Raw genomic sequence first — 20,504 nt, forward strand, 5'->3', positions numbered from 1 at the left:
CGCCACCACCACAGGTCTGAAGTTCAATTCACAGGTCTGAGAGAGCTTCTGTAAATGAGTTGCCAAATTGCCAAAATGCGAAGGGGGCAAGGCCACCACGAAATACAGACCCGTAAAAAGCAAATTCCAAGAGGTTGTAGATAGAGATTACACCCGCCTCGTGGCAGGCTGCTGGGTCGTCTTCTTTGGAAAGGTGTGTTAAAAGTTACACAACATTAAAAACCAATACATTAAAAAAAACACACAAAAGAGAAAAAACTGCCTTAAATAAAGCCTGAATTCTTCATACATGTTCAGTGCTCCTTTTTCCTCTGAGCCCTAACAAAATCCTTGGTTTCCTGTAAAACCTCATTCCATATTTCACCTTTAGTAAAGCTGTATTGCTTTAGTTCTATAACAGTTTCTCCCTCTACTTGTGCTAATAACACAGCATGTGGAATGCAAGGAAAATTGAGAGGTTAGAGCAGCTCATTCTTTTCAGATGTCACAAGAAGTAATTACAGCAGTAATTCAGAAAAGCAAGAAGTTTCAGTGTTTGCCCTCATCTTACCTGTTCTCATTGGAATCCTGAAAAAGCAAACCAAAAAACTCCCCCAAAACCACCAAAACACCTTGGTCAGGGTCTGTTTTTCTGTCATTGATTCAGAAGCCCAGAGCTCTTTTCCAACATACCCACTGAATATTCTTCAGACCGGTGCTGAATTTTAAAAAATTCCCCCATTTATTGATTCATTTTGGCCACATTTCTACACTAAAGTTTGTGTTTAATAAGTGGGATTGTATTACCTTTTCAAGAAAAAAAAAAACCTCAAATGGTTTAATTGCAGCTTATAATGTTAATTACAGCTTATAATGTTATTATCCATAACATTTATTGACATTGCAGAATTACAGCATAGTTATCATAGAATCACAGAATATTCTGAGTTAGAAAGGACTCTCAAGGATCAAGTCCAAGTCCTGCTCCTGCAGAGCACAGCCCCAGGAATCCCCCTGTGCCTGAGAGAGTTATCCAAACGCTCCTTGAACTCTGCCAGGCTGGTGCTGTGACCATTTCCCTGGGGAGTTGGTTCCAGAGCGCAGCCACCCTCTGGGTGAAGAACCTTATCACCCAGGGGTAAATCTCACTCCACTCCTATTTCCTTGGGAGCCACCACTCTCCTACCAGGCAGGAAAGGCAGATCACAGAAGGCTGGACTCCACAGTAAATACTCTGGAGCAGTATTCTACAAAGTTGCTTGACAGGGGGGCAAGTGGGAAAAGGGCAATTTCAGATGAGATTTAGTAGCTTCACTGAAATCAGCCCACTGATCTCCTGAACTACATACCTACTCCATGTCTGAATTCAGCATCCAGCTGAGCACACATCCTTGCCTCAGCACGCTACACTCTGGCCTTGTGCTGGGAACAAAAAGTGAGCCTTCATTTGCAAGTCAATAGAAAAAAAAAGAAAAAAAAAAGAAAAAAATCAAGAAAAAAAGCAACAATACTTCTCTGATGAAACTGCTGGGAGAGAAGCATTTGTAAATCTTTCCCATTTGGGGAATCAGGGAATGTTTTTCCTTTATGAATAGATCTTTGAAAGATGGCAATAAAACAAACTACTGCTTGATGCATTTAACTCGGTCCAAATTAAAACAAATGAAAACGCACACACATCCCCAAATGGGAAATACAGCAAAAGCCCCAAACCACAGACTATTCCAAGTTCCTTTAAGAAACTGTATAGTCTCTCCAAATATGTTTTAAAGGCCTTACATGATCTGTTCCATATGGAGTTTGTTTTTCCTCAGTGCTGTGACTAACAGGAAAAATCTTCAAGAGGAGAAGTCTCTTCCTCTCTCTTCATCCTTCTACCTCTGTTTCCCCAAAGGACTGATCATGAGTCTGTCTGGTTTCTGTTTGCTTGTGCTAAAAATAACATTACAGTGGACTGACAAAATACCCTGAGTTTTAAGGCAACTGACTGATAATGTAGGATTATCGTCACGAAGGAGTGAGAGAGGTTTAAAGGCCAAGTTTAGCAACAGTGTAACACAACATAGTCTATCTGAAGAACCACCCATTTTTGGAGGAATTAGATACATGGACCAATTGTAGGAACTCCTGTCTTTGAAGCTAATTCGTGTAACTATTGGTAAAAGGGCACAGGTACCAAGGAAGCTGCAGGCAGGTGAACCTTTCTCCTGGGTTTTGCCTGTGCACCAGAAGGTCACTGGCAGAGGGGGAGCACCAGTTGTTGTCAGTCACCCTCAGCAGCACTCCTGTGCACAGGCAAGAAGCAAGTCCTTGTTCCCCCAGCTCCACCTTTTCTGACACACATCTTTTTCTGCTCACTCTCACAGCATGTGTCATACTCTCACACTGCAGGATCCCTGTGTTCCTCCATACATAAGGTGGGATCCAGATCCATCTGCCAGCTCTTCGCCTCTATCCTTCCAGCTGTGCTGGCAGTCAGAAATTTGCACTGCTAATGAGTTGGTGTCTTTCACAATGGTGGCCAGGACTTCCCTTCATGTACTACTTGAAAGTGATTTGCTTACTGTGTTGGGCACCTATACCTAAAATTATTTTCCTTCTAGGCCTGCTTATATCAACTGGTCTACCAGTAAGTTTGTACATATGTTCTCAAACATCACAGCATATCTTTATGTCACCGTCTCTGAACTGCACCAGTCATTTGTTAATGTTTTCCTCATTCTGGCTGTGACTCAGCAAAACTGTAACCAATGCCTCTAAATGTACAGAAATCACTGTCACTTCAGTTTTGCTGACTGATGATTAATTTCAGCATTCACTTGAGGAGAAGCACAAGTTTATCTGTTGTGAGTTAGAACCTGGGGAAGGGGGAAAGCCTGTCCATATAATAAGAGAAAACTGCTACTTGCAAAGACACCCCCCACACACACTTAAAAGAAAAGGACACATCCCAGAATTGATGGTTTGGTGAGGGGGAGGATCTGTAGAAGATAACTGCTTCATCTATTTTCCCTGTTTTACACAAGGGTGTAAAACAGGGAAAACAGATATAATGTTAACCTGGGCACTCCCCAGTCAGCAATAATAATAACAACAATAATAATAATAATTTTAAAAAAAGGAGTGTTCTCCTTGCCTTGTGTCCAAATTAATTATTCCACCCACAATATAATTTAATTGGCAGGCACAGGTACACTCATTTGCTTTGCAAAGCAATATTATTAAGTGTAGGGGGTTTTTAGAGCTGTGCTCCTGTTTCATGGAACACACTCTTTCATGTACACTAATGCCAAGGAGTACACAACCATTCCAGTAATTATATGTTCCAGTAAAACCATTAATATCAAATAAAATGCTATCATAACTACTTTATGCCTGTATCCTGCAGGTATTCAATTACCTCCAAGTTGATGAGATACCTGTGTGAAAAAAAAAATTGGAAGCCTATTTAAGTCTTTACAGCAACAGCTGCTAAAACATTTAATCACAAAGTTCAAAATATCTTACTCCCAATCTTACTGTGGAGTTTAAGTGGAAGTACTTTAAATACAAGATGACTTTGCATGCCACTTGCCCTGGGAAACAAATAGCATGCATAAAGAATGGGAGTAAGAGGAAAAAGTTTAGTGGTTACAAGTATGAAGACTGTCAACATAAGAAAAGAGCAAAATATTGTACAGAAGGAAAAGACTGAATTTAATCTTTCTAGGGAGAGGGTTTGATTCCTTTGTCTGGGAATATTTCCATGCAGAAGTAAACATCTTTGAGATGATTTGCTTTTCCACATAGCAGCACTGCTTGGATCTTCCACAAATGCAACTGTATTTCATAAAAAAAGCATGGAGACCAGCTGCAGTTTTCATGAAATAGGCTTCTGGTAAATTCAAAAGCTGGTGCAATTATGTTGTCAGCTCAGGTCTCAAATTCCTTACAAGTCTTGGGTCTTAAGCACAGCCTCCACCATGATGCTTTTTTCATTGTATTAAAGATTAGCTGTCTACATTTCCCATCTGTTCTTCTACAGAATTTTTTCCTCTGTATTATTCCTGAAAACATTTGCATCTACACCCTTGCAAACAAAAACCATGTTTCAGTCTTACAAGGGCTCATCTTCTTCCCAATTGAATTTTCTTTGGAGCATTTTAGGTTATAAAGCTGGAATTGAGCCATTCATTTCAAACTTTGGCCTGCAGCCATCTTGCTCTAGAAGAAAATGCCCACTAGTTCCATGCTCCTCATAACAAAGCCACAAGTTAAGGATGACTTATTGCAACTCCTCCAGGATGGAAGATGCTTACCCCGTTTTCTCCGGACAGAACAGTCAAAAGCTCAAAATAAAGCTGGAGCAGGATGCCAGCCACTTCCTCTTCTCTGTTTAGTTGCTTGCACAGCAAACAGCCTTACTGGGCATACAGGAGGTGCTTGTTTCTCAAAATTCAGCTGCCTCTTCTTGGCTTGAATTAATTATTCACAAAAAGAGTATTAGGATGTCACAAGGAGGCCTTCATCTTGTGTGTTTTATTTAGGGGCTGCAAGATCATGCTCTTTAAGAGGGTTTTTTCTTGCTGCATGCTTTGTGGTTAGTCTATGTGTACAAAAAAGCAGGATCAAGTCCAAGGTCTTCAGAGCACAACAAGGAGTATATTACAGTTGTTTTAAGCAGCAGCTAAGAGTTACTTTTCAACACTGCTAATACAGGTGCTCAGATGGCAGATGAACTCATCTGATTACAGGACTCCAACTTCAAGGAAACTCCTTCAAATATAAGAAACCACTGGTTTCTTCTTGGTTTCTTCTGACTCATCTAGGTTATTTAAAAAGAACTTTTAGTACTTACATGGAAATCTTGTGGTTCCCTACTTTCAGCTATAGCTTTTAAAGCACAATGCTCCATAATAATTAGACTAATTGTTTTAAACTACCTTCTGAGTAATAAGTAATAAACGTGCTTTTTTTTCTTAAGCAATAAACTAAATCCAGCCCCTAACTTCTTCAAGATCACCATCCAGTCCCTGGAGTATTTTCCTCAAGCACAACTAGTCCTGGATTCTTCCTTGCATTTATTCTGGTTTGCTGCCCATCAGAGAGTGAGGACCCCAGAGCAGGAAGATTGCAAGGGCAGTTCTCTGGGCATGCATCAGAGAGGATCCCAAGGGGCAAACTTCCAAGAAGGAGCTAAGAGGACTGTAATCTACTTTGCTGTATCGCTGTCTAATGCAACTCGCAGTCCAAATCACCTATCAGATAACTGTTTGGCCACTGTTCAGCCATCCCAATCCTCATCAAAGCTGCATCCCATGCTGTCCTAACCTACTACCACAGCAAAAGATTTTTCTCTCTCTTAGTAAATTCTATGAGTGGCAAAAGCCAACCAGAGCATGGGCAGCGGGCATAATTCATCACAACTCTCAGGAAGTTTGAGTAACACTCAAAAATTCACTCGCAGCCACTGCAGGCTCGTCGAGGGAGGGTGATATTTCAGATCCTGTCAAGACAGAACAAAGATGTAACAAACTCGCTGTCGTTCCATTCTGCACCTATCTACATGAGTGCAGACAGGGCAGTGGAAAAGGAAGTCTAAAGCTTTATCAGGATTTGTAACAACAAAGGCTGTTAACCTCCAAATGGGAACTTGCATTGAGCTTGGTCAGTGCCTGTCCAGAAGAAGGATGCAAGCCCTGAAATGAAGATCTGTCATTGACAAAAAGACAGAGAATCTCTTACAGTTTTTACAAATCCTGCTACCTACAGTAGGGATAGATCATTTCAATTTTTAATGGTTGTATATAGAAGTATGAAAATACAAAATACTATAAACAGAAACAAGAAAAAAGATAGTACCTCAACCTTAGACAATGGATATTAAGAGCAGAAGAGATACCTCAGTGAACTAATGAAATAAGGAAGAAAACCAGAAGAAAATGAAAAAGAAAAGTAAAAAAGGAAACCCAAAAATCCTAAGGTGTTATGGTCAGTGTTGTTAGTTCCTGTTATTAACGTAGAAGTCTAGTACAGGAGAACAACCCCAAATTAAAATCAGAAACCATATCATTTAGAAAAGGCAACGTGTTGCAGCATTTTGTAAATACTTGTTTATATGACATGACACAGCCCATGCATACTGGTTATTCTATCTCTGTTCACAAAGCAATTGTCCATATAAAAAGTATGAAATTTGAATGTTAATGTAACCAAAACAGTTCCAAATTATTCTGACTGAATGTCAATTATCACTGTTTTGAAACTATTCCATCAGTCAAGCAGCCAGCAAACTGTAATATCATTACAGATGCAAGAGTTACCAAATAAAGTCACATCAAAATTGGAGTATTTGGAAATAACAGATCAGAGAATCCAAGAATTTTCAGAGCATCTCAGAGACAATAGTGCCCAACTTTCACTTAATACTGTTACTAGATTACTCTGATATCTCAAGATATGACAGATAAAATCACTTCCATAGTATCTTTCTCACAGCCATTGACAAAAGTCTGTTCTGTTTCCTCAAGCCTTCAACTTTGTGGTACATCTGTCCCAGGACAGCGTCCCACTACATCACTTTGAACAAAAAAGCCAACAAACACTTAAGTCTGTTAACTGCCTGTAAATATGAGCAGCTGTGTTGTGAGTCATTGCAGGACTGGCTAATAATTGAATAAACAACTGTAATTGTGCTCCATGAAACTCCCATGTTTCCTTTCAGTCTTGGCTTCTGTTATGAAAGCTGTACAAGTTTGGGTGCAACCACAAAAACTCAGTCAGCTAGGACAATGTTTACCTCATACCTCTAGTCTACCAACCATCATGAAACACATCCTGCTTCTGAGAATGTAACAGTAATCATTTCCAAATATTCCAAATCCAGTGAGGAGAAGTTTGCTTACAGAGTGATATTTTTGAGGACCCTCAGGTAAAACTGCCATTTATTATTTATACTGCAATAATGTTCACAAAGCACAGTAACCAATGAACTGAATGCACCATTTGTAAAAAAGAAGAAGGTCCCTATAACAGGGAATTTACAATCTAAGTGATGTTGAGAGTGTTCTGAACTTTTGAGTAAAGGTAGCTTAAATTTCAGCTGGAAGAGAGGTCTCTTTTTCTAGATCAGTGGTCTTTAACATGTGGTCTACTCCTAGGAGAAGATAACTGAGTTATCTCCTGGAAAGATAACTGAGCAAAGAAAGTTTGCTTCAGTGGACTTAGATTCACTTTACAGGGGTCCACAAATTTGAGACAGCTTGAAAATACCAATCTTCCTAAAGATTTGTAAACTATACCAAAGAATTGCATTTGTGCTCAATTATTTGATGGGATCATAACCACACTACCAGCTAAACAAGAGAAGCAGTCACTCTGGGAAGTTCACTGAGAGAGACAGGAAAGGCAGCAATATTCCTGAGCCCCAGACTTCTTTTGCCTTCCAGCCAAGCCTCCAGATTCATCCATGCATACTGAACATTTAGCAGCAGCATCTGGGAGAAAGCTAACAGAGAAGAGCTTAGGAGCCAGAGGAACTCGCCTTAGATTTGCAAAGTGTTGGAAAGAGTAAAAACAAGCTCTAAAGTCTGTAAATATCTATAGATTTTACTAGTATATAAAGTAATTCCTATTAAACCTCATGAGGTTTATGCAAAAAGTTTGTAATATGAAGATTCCCTACTTGTGAGCAGATAGCTTCGCTGCTGTGATTAATTCAGCCTATGATGGCTTTGCCAAGCTATAAACAAAGTTTCAGGCTGTTTTATTGACAAGGATACTGCTGGAAAAACCTCTGAGACCCTCCAGCTGCATATTTCTTTTCACCTACAAGACACCGCTATAGCTTCCACAGTATCTGGGCAAAAAAAAAGAAAGAAGCACTTGTGTCTGAAGCCTGGATTTGCTTTGATAGTAACAGATAGTAACTATCTGTTTTGTCATTCCTGGAGGAATTCCTTTCATAAGAGCCTATGTTAATAAGGTTAAGAGATATCCTAGTAGAGCAAGAAATTTAGAAATGCAGAGTCAATCTGGGGCAAAACAGAGAAGCAAAAAGCTAAAAAATGCTCTCAAGCCTATATATTTGGTTTTGACATGCAGAGTGAAGATCTGTTTTAATCACAACATGTTATTATGGCCAACAATAGTACAATTATTTTTCTGAATCTTATGGACTGGTATGATATAAAACTGTTTCACTGGAAAACAATACCTATGGATGCAGACACTGTTTTTTTGCTTTTGTGTATAAAAACAAGAGAGTCACAAAGAATCTTTCTTTGTCTACTAGGCAGCTGAGATGCATGGTATACAAAGAAAAACTTTTTTCAGCATGTTTCCCAGAATGAGGTCCCTTTTGACAGTGGTTAACAAGCAAAGAAACATCTTTATTTAAATACACATTAGAGGCAGAATATTTTTCTGTTCTACCCTAATTACTTGAACTATGTAAAGTACTCCTTTTTATTACTTTCTGTCTTTTAATTGAAAAAAAAGCCCCACACTTTTATGCTGCCTTTCTTTAGGCCAAAGACCTAGGTTTTGACTGGCTGAGTGCATGGTATGGGCCTATCGATATGCTTCCACCAAAAAAAACCCCACCAAAATTAAGCCAAATGTTTGTTAAAATCAATTGTTCCTGTCTGGGGCAAAAGATTTAGCAAGTGGGGAAAAAAGAGAATTTTCACACAATACCAAATAGCTTGATCAATCTCTCTTACTCTACAATCTTTTTGCCACTTTTCTCATTTTTGAAGTTCTTTCTAATCATGTCTATCCTATCTCTGCATTCATTGATGCTTAGAGGCAATTTTTTTTTTGCATGGAAGGATAACACAATTTCCTAACCATGAAAATGGAATAAATATCCCTAGAAAGAAAGACACCTCTGATTTTATCTTATATTGCTCATCTTGTTTCTTTTATATATTGGCAAACATATAATGCCATATATTTTAATGATAAAATACTGCATCTAGGAAACACTGTGCTGCAAGCAGGTTTTCTGTGTAAAATACAATGCATAAAGACAATTAAGTATTATAGCAGGAGGGTAGTGATGGAAGAGGAATTTCTTAAGAAAAGGGAGGAAAACCACCATCATTTCTGACCTGTCCCCCTCCCTTTTCAGAAGGCTGGGAAGGCTGACCTCTCCACCTGGGAAGGTACTCCAAAGCAGAAAAAGTAGTGGAAAAAAATTATTCTTGGAAGGGCAATCAGAGAGTGAACACATACACACATCCTTCCTTTTGAGTAGACATTTCTGAAAATTGCTTCAGATGTCTCCTGAGCTCTCATGGAAATATTTTTTCTTTTTATTAAAAAAAAAAAATCAAAACCTTCCTCTTTGTGTTTTGGAGCCAGCAACGCTCCTCATTGACAGCAGTTTCCAAACTGTTATTGAACAAACCTAAAAAAGGTTTACACTGAAGGAAAAGCACTTGTCTTGACTGGGACCTTGGAGACAACAGCTTAGGCAGCAATATTCTACCTAAAGCCCATCAGTAATTAACATGCAGGTACTCATCACATCAGTCTCTGCCTACAGACAGTTTCAGCAGCTTCAGGTTAAAGGAAAATATGTATTCATTGTAGATGTCCTGCTTGGGTTTGCTGTAGTAGACTAGTGCTGAGCTATAGGCATGAGGAAAATCAGAGGAAAACTTGTATTCTTCCATTTGAAGAACACTTTGGGTTTGGACAAGGCTGTTAAAACAAGTAGTAAAAGGAAATTTAAATTAGCACTGGTTATTTCTCTCAAGAAGTTCCCTTCCAAAATTCCAATGAAAATTGGCTTTGACCTGGCAGATTTATGAGGCTTTGAAACTTTCAGTTGGAACCCAAGCAATAGTTTGTTTTGTGTTTAGAATAATAATACTCTTTAACTGAGGCAAAGAGTGGCGGTGACACCACTATTTATGGCTTGTTGTCCCTCTCAGGGAATGCAGCTGGACTGGTTATTGCTTTTACAATTACCACATGCTTTTTGTATTGGCAGCCCTCGTGTATCGAAAAACTACAAAACTGCTCCTCCAGAGCAGAGAATTAATTAAAAAGAAGAGGTTTAGGAAAGTGATGTTTTCAGTTGTTGTTGCTTGTCCTCTTATTTAAGCCATTTGTGTGTGTTTGTTTCAAGTTTCCAAGTTTTTCTCCCCCAAAGCATGAATACTAGAAGCTGAGATCTTCATACGATTTAGGGTTCTGTCATCTGAAGCCAGATGAAAAGCACTAAATATCATAGTATTAGCAATAAACTTGACAGTCACCAGCACAAAAACTTGAAAGAGCTGTTTTGTCTTCTCAAATTGCGTTCTTGATGAAAGATAAAAATACCTCAAAAAGTTTTCACAGCATTTTTGACAGGTGGACATATAAATCTAATTTAAAATTTAGTGTTCTTGCCTTTCTTCTAGAGTTTGTATAGCTTTAAGCTGAAGTTTTCTTAATGTGCTGGAAGCACTTCTTTCTGTACAACCTTAAAAAAATTGGCTCAGTAATGTAGTTTGCCTTTTCTAAGTGGAGGTATTGAATAAAATGGGATTTTTTTTCTCTCCCTATTGAAAAGGCAAATACCATTGTTTTTACTCTTATACAAGAATTCAAGAGCTGCAGAATCAATAGGCTGTTTCATATCCCATCATCAGCAGATACTGGGCTGAAAGCCAGTTTCTTCACGATGGCTTTGTTTAGCCTAGAGTTTTGTAATTCTAGTTAATTGATTGCTGGTTTGTTTGAGTTAGCACAATTGAAAATGGTAATGTAGACATCCAAGAAATATTTGGGCAGAACAGTTCATTAATCAAAGTTAGAGCATGCCCAAAAATTTGTAACAGACCAGGTTAGTTTGGGTATAACCTCTCTCACCTCTTTCACCTCTCTCCCATCTGACACTCAGCAAGTCCATCCACATCTCCCTGGGGTCTGCTGCACTGAAGGAAGACAGCTCTCATAAGGGCCTGGGTGTAGTACACCAGTCTTTTGATTACAGGTGAAAGCAGACAGATTCCCTGCAAACAAAGCAAACCTTCCACCCAATCCCCAGCACCAAAGGGAGACAGGATGGGGCACTCTGTTCAAAAGCAAAAGCAGCAGCGCTCAAGCACCTTACCACCATTAGTGCAAACAGCTGAAGCAGCAAAGGTTACTGCAACTAAACCTTTCCTTTCACCTCTACTTTACATTTGAGTGTGAAAGAAGCTGTTGTTTTCTTCCATTTTCATACATAATAACCACAACATAATCCTTGGTGGTTCCTCATGCAGGACAGAACTGTGCAGAGTAGAACCTTTCTTCTGCAAAGAAACAAAAAATATGAACAGACACAGTTAAATTTATGCACCCAAATTCAGAAGGGTGTAGGTCATTCTAATGTGAATGATAAACCAAAGTACTAGATTTTTTAGCACTACCCTATAAAAGATGGCAGTTATGAAAAAGTATAACTGATCTAGACACCCACTACAGCATTTTGGACTAATATAATAAACTAAGTGATAAAATTATACTAATATTTAGGATGTGTGTCCCTTGCCCTCAAATAAAAGGACTTGCAATTCAGGATCCCATGGTGCAGTTGCAGTCCTACTGGTGGACATTGTAACAGAGATGGGATTTGGATGTGTTTACTATTCCATTGTTTAACTTTATCCTGGCGTAGCATGGTTCACTGTGTCACACAATGGTTTGAGTCTTCACTGCTGTTCAGCTTTCACCACCCATAGAAGACACAACAGAAAATTGTAACTTAGAATTTCATGGTGTAATGAGGCTGGAATTTGAGCACCGGTCCCAAATCTTAGCTATGTGTTTTCACACCAGAACTATGCTGTTCCCCACTGGTGAGCTTGCATAGTAGCTTATATTGATATTAGAAGGCATGAAAATAATTAAAAAGTTGCATCTGACTTCTGACACCAGATAAGAGTATACACACCTCTCCTAGTGAGTGTACATCAGATTTGACCCTGTTCCTTTTTTCTCTGGAATGGCTGACAGCAGCTTGCCATTGGTTCTCCCAATGGTCAGGGAGAACTTGCATTTCTATCTTTCCTCTTATACAGAACAGTGAAAAGCTTTACTGTGCTTATAATAACCTGAAATAGAGCTGGTCCCTGCTGCCTAAGCTGTGCCATAAGCAGACTTGGAAGCAGCTTCCAAAGTTCAGACTGATGAATGACAGCTCAGCATGGGGATGCTGAGAGACTCAGACTCATGACTGATGGATGTGAAAAGACTGATGAACATGGGGTGGTCAGGTCTGAGAAAACAAAACCCACCACTGAAATTGCTGAAAGCTGCTGACAATTGTTTTTGCACACAGAGGCTATTTCTAAACATGAGAAAACTTACTGCTACTAACTGTTCTTCTGTGTTTCCCCTTCCTATTGTCACAATCCCAGTCATCCTGCCACGGTTAAAACGGAAATCTGGAAGTAGGAAACAAGTCAAGAGGCAGCCCCACCTTTATATAAGGAAACATCTATGTTCCATGGAAGCGTCATTCTTACAATAAAAGGAGTGATTCTAGTTTTAATAATTTTTATTAATTAATTGACTTTCACTAGCCAACCATTATATTGATCAGTGTATTATAGTTTACATATTTGACCTCCTTGTCCTAGGAGATTAATACCCCAAAACCTGATGACATATGTGACCCCGAGAGTTCATCTGTTGTGAGGGGAGAGAGAGCAGATAGTTAGAGGGGAGATGAAATAAGCCATGATGTTCTAAAGCCAAAAGTTTTAGACTGTTTATCCATTATTCTATTGTTTTCTTCATTTCTGTCATACAGGTTTCTCTCCTGGGAGTATAGCAAAGAATATACCAAAGTCAAAGAGACAAAATCAATGCTGTAATAGAAGACTGGCTAAATGAAGCTAATACTTCTTTCCTTGAAACCTCAGTCCCAAAACACTTGATGCATTCCTCTTTCTTTTTCACAGTCTAATGTTAGAAGGGGTGCCGTGATTGGTACAGCTTCCTTAATAAATCAGGAACTCCAGAATAAGGACAACCTGAAGGAACAACAGCGCCATGTCAGACACTATCACTCAGTACTTTTACTGTATACTGGCAAAAATGTGTGCGATATAGATTGCTCTAAAGAAAAGACCGTGCAGAAAGCCAAGACAGCACTATTTTTTCTCACAGTGAAAAGTGAATTTTACTCTTCGATTCACAGTTCATGTACCTTGAAGAAAGGTTTAGTCCCATTTTCAGTCACTGAGGGGCCTTCAAATGTCTTGGTCCTGGAATATGCCAGGAATTTCCCCTGTATTCACAGAAGCTACAATGAGCCGTTATCCCAGATATTGTAAGAAGAGCTTGTTCAGTAAATGTGACATAGAAAAAAATCACCTTGCGTGGGAGCCAGCACAGTGTATCACTTGAAACAATGGTCAGTGGCCCAGCCAAGTGCATGCAACATGGATGGGAAATCCCAGCCCTGAGACACCGGCCTTCCTGACTGTCCCTCACCCACGAGGGCAAACCTTCTGTTCCACTGAGCTTGGCAGTTCCTTGCCCTTTGCCATTAAATTACTTCAAGGAAAACAGATAGTAAGAACATATGTTAAGCCTGTTTGAGAAAGACCCTGTCCTTATTACAAGATACTACAGGGAGAGACCCACATGCTATATATTATGGAAATCATCATCACTGCTTTGAAGCTTCAGTTAATAGCAGTTTTTCTGTCACATAGTGGGAGAAGAGTTTTTTATGTTGAAAGAACACAGAACTCGACAGCAAAGTTAAATACAGTAGGGGTTTTTTTGAAACATTTGCCAAAGTGATTTTTGTTTAGTGAAATCCATGACAATTTGTGTACAAGCAGGGTTGAGTATAAGAATATATTCTAAGAGAAAACATGCATGTCCTTCTTAGCACGTAAGTCATTAAACAGCTTGTGGTTAAAACACCATATAACAAGATGGGTGGAGTTTTCCTAGTGGAGACTCTGAAATTGTTTCCTCCTAACAAAAGTTCAGAATCCATTTGTCAGCACATATAATTTCCTGTGCTCCTTGCTGCATTTCAAAAGCCAAAATATGCATCCTATTCTAACAAAACTCCTAGTTTACCAAGATAAACAAACAACAAAACAGATCTGCATGGTGTCTGAACTCCAGGCAGATCTTTGTATTTGTTGGGAGATCTTACTGGGTTCGGAAACAGTAATTATTTCTAGGCAAATTCAACATTTTCAGAGGTTGTGATGAAAAAAATGTAAGACCTTTTCCTCTACAGCTGAAAAGTTGAAATCCTCAGTAGTAACCTTAAACCTGACCATAAGTTCAACTTTGTCTCATGTTAAGCAGCTATGCAAAACAAAGTCTGTTGATAAAATGAAAACAGTTTCCTAGAATGCCAAAACAAACTGCTCCCTCCCCACAGAAGACAGTCATCGCTCCAACAGTGCAGTATGTTTACTAATCTGTGTCATTGTTAACAAAGATATATTGGGGACACAGCATTTGAATTCAAGCCTCTGGTAAATGAAGAGATCATACTGCATGAATTCAGAAAGAAATCAGGCCAGCCTAGAGTTGTAGAATCTTCTAGGCCTCCAATACACAGCTGGAGACAATTTAATAGTTTATTAAGCTGAGGTTCTATGGACAACTGAGAAAACCTGGTGCCCTATGGTGGCCAACAAAGGGGAAGTGTGACCCTTGCCTGGCCTCTCTTCTCCCCTGCCCTGCTCCTACACCACACACGTGACATCTGGACTCTTCTGGATGCTGCCCTAACCTTGTAGAAGACTGCCCAGCTCTTCTGCTGAGTAACTTATGCTGCTGGACCAGTCACTTACACTGCTCTAAGCCTGGAAATGAATCAATAGGAATGGACAGGATGGCACGTGCATGGACAAGAACAAGACTCTCATGTCTTGGAATCTGGGAGTCATTAGTGCGAGGAACCACTGCTCAGTAAGTAACAATATGACAAGACTCAAAGAGTAAGGACTCACCTCCTCTGCTAAAAAAGACACTTCCTGCTGACTTCAGCTAACTAATTCTTGCTAATTTCATGAATTTACAAAGTGCATAAAGATATTCTGCAGGAAAGTTTAGGAAATCTCTGTGTTATTAGGTTTGTAGCAGGGAACATGACTAGCAGACATCCAAGAGAGAAGGAGGACTGCATTGTGTTTGACTACAAATATGTAGCAAAAATTGTCTTCTGCAAATACATTACAGCTGAGCAAGCCAAACAAAATCAGAAGTGAAAAATTACCATGTCTAAAATACAGGTCATCAGCAATTTCAGAATTCAAATCCAGGTCCCTTGAGGCAGTCCTGGATCACTGTCATGTACATCTCTCTTGTTTTCTCAGTGCCTTGAACCTAGTAAGAGCTCCACTATGTTATATTGTAGAGTCTTTAACTGTTATTGGTCAAGAGTCAACTCCATCAAGCTGCATTAAAAAAACATTCAAATTAGCTTAAAATGCATACTAGACCTTGGGCTTAAGAAAAAGTTTGTTTCAATGACCATTTTGATTTCAACTATATAGTGTTTTCTCATAAATATCAATTGCTAAAAATGCCTGTGGTATTTCCCATTTAACAGTTTCATTACAGATTTGTGCAGGACTGAATGGACAATAGTTGTCTTCTTCTGAGTTAAAACTGTGGACAATATTCCTGCTTCAACTGAGTGAGACTGGAAGGCAGTTCATCTCTCAGTTCTGTCTAAATAGCACACACAGTAGTTAGTATCAACTTAGGTGCACTACTTGGATGTTTATTGACCTGTGTATCTACTGTGCTAGAGCCAACTGTATTCTACTGAAGCCTTTTGAACTCTTGCTTGTAGCTGTGGTTTGCAGACCACACAAATTTCCCAAAATAAGGAGAACCTCCAACACATTTCAATTTACTAAACATGTGCGGCCCACATGAGAAATGTATCCCAAAGGAATGGGAAATTATAGTTTGCACATGTGTGGATAAGAGTCAACTGGTGTTGAAGGTAATTAAATTTTTTCACTAATTATTTTCAACCAACAGTGTGCATTAATTAATCTACACAATGCTCCTGTGAAAGAAATGAAGAAAGCTCTCAGGCTGAGGGTTTGCTGATGGATAAAAATTGATGTATAATAGAATAGGGAAACATTTTTAAATGGATAGCTGCTTCAGATTGCCTCTATGAGTGAACATTCTTATTCTGAAGCAAGTTCTAGCTTGCTTAGTCCAAATGCAAAGCAGCTTGAGCTCATTTAGAAAGAGAGATGAAAAAAAATCACCATTCTCTTCAAGATAAAACCAACCAAATTCCCAAACCAGTTACTCATTAAATCTATAGACAAACCACAAATACTATTATTTTATGTCCTGGAGTACTTCCATTGTTGCACATTTTTTACATCTGGCAAGCATGTTGATATGACGATGCTCCCTCTGAAAGGATACAGTAGAACTTGGAGTACTCTGAAGGGGGACAAGGGTGGCTGCAAGTATGGCTCAAGCAAAGCAGGCCATCTTTCTTCAGCTCAGGATTGTGTGTGTGGGGAGAGGAGGTTTAGAAAATCATAACTAGGACAGAGAAGATGAATAAGGAACAATTGTTCATTACTCCTTGCCATATAAACAAAATAATTTATCCAATGACAGGTTTAAAAACAGTTAAAACCAAAGGGAATAATTTTCCACACAACAAGATAGTGAGCTGTATGACTCACTTCTAAATTAAGTTTGGATGTGAAAAATATTAGCAGGTTGAAAATGGCATTAGGCAAGTCAGTTGGAGAAAGGTCCATCGAGGATAACTAAACAATGGCCCTAATGTGATATCAAGAGGAGGAAATGCCTGCAGCGCTGATCACTAGAAGAAAGGAAGGAGGAATGGATCATTGTTGCGTTTCTTAGCTCTTTCCCCTGAGCAGTTGGTGCTGGCCATTGTCCGAGACAGGCTAACGGGATGCTCAACCAGCATAGGATTGCTTAAACTGGTGTTTTTATGAGTTTCCAGTGACATCTGAGCTTGAATGGGTTTCAACACTACATTTAAAAGAAGTAATGGTAAAATATTACACAGAGAGTGCAGGGCAGCAGAGCTGGGTTTGGATGTTGTTTTGAATACAATCCTTTTGTGTTTTCTCCTTTTTAGTAGCAATTCTGATTACTCAGTCTATGTCTTTCCTATCTAAGGAGCTCTGCAGCTGTATGGGAGGGATGGCAAGCTCCATCACTATGAAACAAGAAGAAACTATAAATAAGCCAATTCCTTCCATGCCCTATATTTCAGACTAAAAAAAAATCTCTTGATATAAAAACCCAGATGAGTGAAAGATTTCTTTATGAGGATCTTGACATTTTGGTCACATCAGATTAATTGAATGCTATGGTCATCGTTCCAGAGGCTGTATATTGAGAATGAATTTGCCTTGTAACCATCTGGCTCCAAAACTTGATTGAAAGACACAATGAAGTCTTTATGGCCTTTCTGGACTCTGATAATTTTCCACTTACCAAAAATTATTGACAAGAAACCCCTCTTGCTTTTCCGTTTATTTCCACATTTCACTGTCCATGTTTTACATGTCCTTGTTTTGCATTTTAAGAATTAAAACTCTCTCCAACCTATTTTTCCATCCCAGTGCTATTAGTGTAGATTTTAAAAAGAGGTTTTCAGGTAAGGTTTCTTTTTTGCCTAATTTTGACCTCACAAAAAAAAACAACAAACAAACAGAAAACCAAAACTAAAACCGGATAAGATAAAAAGTTCAGTTTGACCTTTGTATGGTATTAATAAGAGAAAAGCCAATGAAAAATAGATTGCAGTGAAAAATAGAAAAGAATTCAGAAAAGAGAACATGTAATGAGGACATGAACCCTAAGATCTCCCACGCATACTGAGCCAGTTTCTGTGGAATGGTAGACAGTCTGCCATCTCTACTCTAGCATGCAAAGTTCAACCTACCAGAAAACCCTACAACCAACCAACTGAAAAAGAAAGCCAACAAACCAACAAAAAACTCCAATGAATATGGCCAGGGGGAAATCATAATTTCAAATTGCAGGAAAATGTAATTCATGGTAATTATGTCAATAAGAAGAAGGGTGATGAGTAAAGTGGACCACACTTTTTGCCAAACCCCAAGATTTTTTTAAAATCTAGCTTTATATAAAGTAACCACCTGGTGGATGTTTTCTATATCTATTGTGACATTCAGAACAAATTTAGAAAAACAACAATAAGAAATTGTGGAGGGATTAAAAATATACTCACCAAATGGACTTCTCAATTAAGATTGTAAGAACAAAAATATAGTGCACAGAATTCTAAGCTCTCAGTAACATTTTAATTACATTCTGTAAGTGCTATGTCATTTAGAATTAATGTTATACATATTATAGGTCTTCCAGCATTCAAAGTTTTTAGAAATGAAAATGCCAGATGCCATTGAAGCAGTCTCCATAAAGCGTCTCTGTTGAAATTTAAAGACATTTAACAAAGGGACAGTATTGATGACTGGTTTCTAGTATAGTCTGCCAATCACCTGGGAGTTTGCATCAATAGAAATGATCTTAGAATCGTACTGTAGTAGATCTTGTTTAAGAAAGCAAAATTTGTTTATTCACTAATAATAGGCAAGAGAAAAAAGACTCTACAAAAATACAGCAAGGACATAAATTTCATGAATTACATACCTAAGTGTCATGCATTTGTTGGAAACATGCCAAAAAAAGAAGATGCAAATAAAGCTGAGGAATTCTGTGTTGCACTGAAATAGTCATCTCGTGATGCTATTCACAAGTTCACATACTATATGGGCAATTTATAAACGTCTTCTAAAAATAAGAAAGAAGCTGTTTTTAAAAATTCTGTGGATAGTAGACCCAAATGAATACTTTCCCCACACCCACCTCACCCCAAAAGTGCTCAAAGCTTGTTAAAAATACCAAGAGAATTACAGCAACAAAAGTAGAATAGTTAGAAGCAAGGGTTCTTGGTTATTTTCCAGAAAGCCAGACATACATGATCATATTTCCCACTCCCAAGTATTTGGGGGGCTATAGAAACATTTCTGTCCAAGATGAACATAAGCTAAAAGTCTCCAAGATAATCATAAACCCACAAGCTTTATTAAGCTAGAGGTATGATAAGCAGTACTTCCTTTCCCATGGTAGAAAAATATGGAAAAAACTGTTCTAGATTCCCATTCCAGATCTCCCATTTAATGCTTACATGGCTGCAGAGCAGCCACGGAGTATCATGGGACAATATTACTGCACATAACTTCTTTTTCCCCACTGACTTGAGGATGTTGCCTAGGTACTGGAAACCTCAGTTTGGTTTCTTCCTCTGCTTGAGACAACTTGAACATGTATTTCTAAATTTCATGAGAGGGCTCAGACCACAGGTGTACACCGCACAGTTATCTGAATTTTTGGACTATACTCCATCCAAAGTAGGATGTGCAACACGGAACCTGAGAGTCCTGCTTCCCAGGGGAGCAGCCAAAACTGAGGTCCCACTTGCTCAGCGCTGATGGGGCAGTTCCAGTAGGCAGGACCCAGGAATCTGCCACAGCTTGAGAAGAACTCTCCTCTCTGAAACATTAGGAGGGGATGGCCTCTCTGAGGAGAATTTCTTCAGTCAGAGAGGAAACATAAACTTGCATCCCAGGACAGTGTTCCAACGGATGAGCTGTAAGATAAACAGGAAATCCTTCTGATAGACTTTTCAAAGTCACACTTTCTATCCCTGCCTATTTTCCTCATCTCTCTTCTACCACTACCAAAACTAAAATGTTCCAACAGCAAAGAACTCATTCTATGTTGAACACAGCAACTTTAGTTTCTCGTTCCCTCACAGTCTGTACCACACAGTGCAATCTGAGATGGCTCTGCTGGGGTTTTTGTGTCTTCTTTACACAATGAACACATTTACATACAAAGCTATATGAATAGCAGTGGTCTGGAAAATGCACTATTTCAGCTAGAGATGTCAAAATCTTTTTTCCCACATTATGTCTTCAATCAATGATGAAATACAGAGAAGGCAGAAAGAAATAGCATTAATTTGCTTCTCTGACTGCTTTACATATCCCCTCATATCTCAGTGTGACTTCTGGAAATAATGCAAAGCCTCTCCTCCGGTGCTTGATGTGCAGTACCTCCAAATATGACAGGCAAGCTCTACAGGCAATAAGCAGGAAAATTTGCATAAAAATAGAAACTAATTTCTCTCTCCATACAGTGAATATTCTGTGTCTGGCAAGCTGTATGAGCCTGAATTTGCATACCTTTCTTTGCAAACAGTACTACAGGCACTGTCACATCCATTCTGCTGCTACTATGATAACAGCAAACAGCATTTAGCTCAACTGTTACATATTGTTCAGTGAAACAGGTTGTTTCAGGACATAACAAAAGACCTTTTGCAAATGTTTCTAAGGATAAACATGTGCAAATTTTTATAAGAAAAACCTTTTTTTTTCCAACATATTTTTCCATTTGCTCATCAGCTTCTCGGTTTTTTTCTCTGGAATAGCAAAACAAAGCCATGCTATGTTCTCAGCAGGGCTATT

Source organism: Molothrus aeneus, chromosome 3, assembly GCF_037042795.1.
Source record: "Molothrus aeneus isolate 106 chromosome 3, BPBGC_Maene_1.0, whole genome shotgun sequence".
NCBI classification, from domain to species: domain Eukaryota; kingdom Metazoa; phylum Chordata; class Aves; order Passeriformes; family Icteridae; genus Molothrus; species Molothrus aeneus.